Here is a 4894-nt window from a genome sequence, read left to right as displayed (position 1 = left end):
CGCGCCCGAGCCCAACCAAACCGTGCCCTGGCCCACCTCTTCCAACCGGCTAAACGAACAGCGCCCGAGCCCAACCGAACCGTACTCTGGCCCACCTCTTCCAACCTGCTAAATGAACTGCGCCCGAGCCGGGCTTTGGGGGTCAAATGTGCTCGGGCACGGTTCAAAACGCCTAGTGTGAGTACACCCTGAGACACAAACACAGTGCTGGTGATTGTTAGCCTGTTGTGGCCTGTGTTCCCCGTGTTCCCTGTGTTACCTTGCCTTGTTTCTGTCCCTACAGCAGGCTGCAGCTCTGGCTTTAGATGTTTTTGAACAACTGATCATTGAGTCCTACTTAAAGGTTAGTTCACTTTCAGGGCTGAAGTTCCAAATTGTGGACGCACATTGAGTTAGTGCAAGACGAGCATTTGTGTTTAAAAAGTATATACATTTTTATTTATTTTAGTAAATGATTGATGGTTAGGTTAGATAAGACCCATACTCCCCGGCTGGTATCTGTGGAGCCCTTTGAAGCTGCACTGAAACTGCACTTTGGACCTTCAGCCTGTTGGTCCCCACTGAAGTTCACTCTATGGAGAAAAAAATCCTGGAATGTTTTCCTCAGAAATTTTCATTTCTTTGCGACTGAAGACAAGAACATCTTGGATGAAATGGGGGCAAGAGCGTAGTTTTGGTTTGAACAATGGGCTGGGGGTGAAGTGTTTTAGTGAAGTCCCGGGTCATGCTCCCTCATAAGGTTTATTTATTTATTTGTTTGTTTGCGTGTTTATTTTTGTAAAATTATCTTTTGTGCTATATCATCCACACATTGCAAAGTTGGTCGATAACATAACTGCAATAAAGTAATAGCCTAGTTAACAATTACTTGTTTAATTAGGATATATAATGTAGCCTATATTATATTATTTAGGCACTTACAGGTTATAGTTTGACAGATTGTTCTGATTCAACATACCATAGAAAGTCAATCTAACTTCACATTTTCTCATATTGATATTGTTTATTATATTAATTTGCCATCTCTGAATATCTGAATGCCAGGTTTTTTCCCATCCCTCTTCATTAGAACCCATTTAACACATGGCTCTGGATTCTGACTTGTACTTGCTCTTATGGAAATGTACTATAGTTCTTAACAGCATTTGTTAAAATAAGGTTAACCTATTATTCATTACCAGGGCAATAATAATAATTATTATTGTTATTAATCTATGTAACATTTGTTATGAAAAACAACAGTCTACACATTTAGAAACAACAGCTACAACATGCCACAGTTGTAATATAAATCTATAGGGGAAAATCTATTCCCTTAACAGATTATCTATTATAAACTATAAAACAAGTTAATGAATAAATCAATAAGCCCCATTAAGCTGTTATAGAACCTGAACTATCTGCTTTATGAAACTTGATAAATTCTAGTAAAGGTGGTCATGAGTAGTTTAAAAAGACTTTAATACATGTTACTGCTGGTGCAAAATTCTAGATTGAACAAATAAATGTCTAAAAAAATAAAAAGTCTAAATTCTTCATTTGATCTTTCATTGATTTTTAAACATGCTTGACTCGTTTCTTGTTCTTCGATCGGTCTTTGTTCATATAACTGTTGACTGGCAGAAAGGTTGTTTTTAAGGAAAATCTGCTTGTTATTCTTTTGAGTTCGTGGTGATAATATCATATTATCACCTTCTTTTGGCACAATCTGTATGTAATCTACTGCAGTAATAGAAACTGATCACTTATGTGAATTACTCGATAGGCCTAAATATGAATATTTATCTCATCGGGTCTGTATGGAGTATTTAAGCATAAAACTGAATGAAATCCAATGGTGTTCTTACCGGAAGTCTCTATGAGGAGATTCAGTACAACGATAATAATCGACAGCATTTCTGTGAAAATACAGACAGACTCCAATAAAAGAAACTCTGAGGGAGATTCTTCCAGAATAAATCACATGAGAGACATAATCGACGTTCAGTGAGGACACAAACTCACCGGAGACTAAGAGAAATCAAACAAATTCAAATATAAGAGACACAAATCCGTGGCAGTGCAAACGCGCTCACGAATTTTCCCGTTTTACTTTCGCTTTCTAAAAATAACGATGCCTCAATAAAACAGACGTCATCAGATGATGAATAACGCTTCATAATCTTAGTGATTCTGTTAGATGTGATTTTGTGTAATGCAGCGTGAACACACATATGGTGTTTTCTGCTGTAATGAGGAGATTGAATATAACAGAATAAGATCAGAGCGGACTCCAGGGTGAAGAACGCGCTCGTTCCTTCGAGGCCTTACCCTGTGTTTGTGTCTGCAGTCACGCTATCTGCGCTTCAAGTTCATTGCGGGTCTACTCGGCGGTGTGTGGCAGATTAAGCTGCGAGCGTGTTTTCCGTCTTCTTCTTTAGTAAATCCTCCTCGGTTGTCATATTTATTCATATTCGTATTCATATTTATATTCACGGCCTTCTACTTAAGTTTCCACCATTTATTTTACTATAATTATGTGTATTTTGTATTTATGTATGTATTTTTGGGTTCAAAGCTGTATACTTTTTCCACCGTGGTGATTTTCATATCAATTTACTGTATCATTCTTTAATAATTGCATGCCAAAATCATGGAAAATGCTAGCTTTTTCACTATAGTCATATTTGAAAATTCATAAAAAAATAAAATCAAATTGTTTTTTTTTTTTTCATATTCCACCAGAATAAATACATGAAAAGAATGAATTCCGTCATTATTAAAATAAATAAATAAATAAAAATCCATGGATCCAACTGATTACAATACTACATTACGGTAAAAACTCAGTTTAAAAGAAAACCGGGCTTTGGCATTCATTCAGCAATTTCTCTGTCAATAATTAACAAAAATAATAACACAAACAAAGACATAAACAACATCAATAAATATAGAATAATAAAAATATTTAAAAAACGGTCTGATAACGTAAAATTTCCAAATAACATCAAAATAACTGTCTGATGTGAAATACAAGCCTCTCATGAACTTATATATACAACCCGTTTATCTGTAAATTTAGATATTAAAAAAAAAAACAGTTCTATAAAGATTAACTTCTTATTGACAGACCCAGAGTGTCACTCCCCCTAATATTCAAAAACTCATATTCTGCCTGTTCTGTCTGTTATTTTGGATAGGTCTAACCTGTTTCCACAGACCAATTTCAGTTAAGATTGTCCACCACTCCAGAGTGTCACTCAGTCTAACTGCTTTCACTAATAAAAGCCCTCCAAACACTCATATTCTGCCTGTTCTCTTAGTGATTCTGAATGTGGATCTGTTTCCACAAATTACCGTAATACCTCGTATATGCGCGCAGCACACATATAAAACACCGTTGGGAATACGAGGATCGTGTTTTCACAGTAAAGGCCGGACTGACCGCAGTGATAAACTGACATCTCCATGCTTCCACACCCATGATGACTTTGCCGTTTTCTGTTTCCCCTGTTAGATTGACTGTAGAAAAAAACAGCAATAGTATGGCAATATGGACGTGCAGCTCAGCTCTGGTGGAGGAGAAGAGATGAAGCTTATTATGTTCCAGCGTCTAATACACGAACAGCTTTTGGGGATTTTACATAGGATTCCCTTACAATAATTAACAATGGTTTTACTACAAACAAACAAACAAAACCTGGTTACTATAGCGAAACCATGGTAACCACAAATAACTAAAATAGTTTAAACCGGCCCTATTATTATGGATTTTTGAAAATGACCTTTCATGCAGTGTGTAATGCAGCTGTATGTGAATGTAAACTGCAGAGTTTTACTATGAGGCGCCGCGTAGGATTTTAATCAAACTTTGCTTATGAATACATGCATAAAACACGTGCATATACACCTATACATTACTCACATATACATGCATACTACTGGATGTTCACAAATACAAATATGAAATACACATGCACACTAATATGAAATCGATACCAATACATATAATGTTAACAATGAATGCATACACACTTGTGAATAACTTGCGTATACATATAAACTTGACGCGTGCATACACCAAAAGACACTCGCATATATGTATAAGCTCGATCCATGCATATACATCTACACACACTCGCGCATACATATAAACTCGCTTCATACAAACACAACTGCCCATACTCGCATATACATATAAACTTGATCCGTGCATATACACCTATTAAACACGCGTACATAAATGTAAACTCGATGCGCGCATACACATCCATAAAACACTCGCGCATACATAAAAAATAACATTTACTAAAGTATACAGTTCAGATAAGAAAGACACATGCTTTATTTGTGTACATATATATGCAAGTGATTTCTTATGTGGATGTGCGTGAACTTTTCAGTTTAAACGGAAGGCATTTCAGTGTAAAAGGAAGTCGTTTAAGCGTGAACGGAAGTAACCTGTCTATATACCGCATTTGCAATCATGGACAGTGATCGTGCTACAACGGAAGCAAAGCGTTTTGCGAAATGTTCTTTCTTCGCCCACTATTATAAGATCAATTTCCAATTCAGTTGAATCGAATGTGTTGCCTGCTCAACTGCAGTCAGAAACACAATCTGAATCGCGCACTTTGTTTCGGCCTTCTACCCCTGGTATACAAAAGCATCAATAACACGCAAACAATGTCAACATTATCCGCCGGCAAAGTTCATGGACCATATCACACTTGCCAGCAGTAAGGTAATTGGCAGTCTCGATCTAGAAAAAAGGTGAGAATTTAACTTCTATGCAATCTTCGTGAAATAGCTGCAAACGCTATGCAAATTACACACACACAGAAAGAGAGAATAAAATATCCTGTCTCTATAGTTAAAAAAATATAAAATGTGTTCCCAACTAAGTCCCAGTTTC

General features: G+C 36.5%; 2 pseudogenes; both read right to left on the bottom strand.

Annotated features, from left to right (window-relative positions):
- LOC122145541 overlaps positions 1-2312 on the bottom strand; it is a 67752-nt pseudogene extending 65440 nt beyond the window's left edge.
- The window catches only part of LOC109091230, a 132114-nt pseudogene that overhangs the window by 44957 nt on the left and 82263 nt on the right, over positions 1-4894 (bottom strand).

Source organism: Cyprinus carpio, chromosome A7 (assembly GCF_018340385.1).
Source record: "Cyprinus carpio isolate SPL01 chromosome A7, ASM1834038v1, whole genome shotgun sequence".
In the NCBI taxonomy this organism is placed as follows: Eukaryota; Metazoa; Chordata; class Actinopteri; order Cypriniformes; family Cyprinidae; genus Cyprinus; species Cyprinus carpio.
Note: the sequence above shows the minus strand (reverse complement) of the source record. Positions and strands in the feature narration are given on the sequence as shown.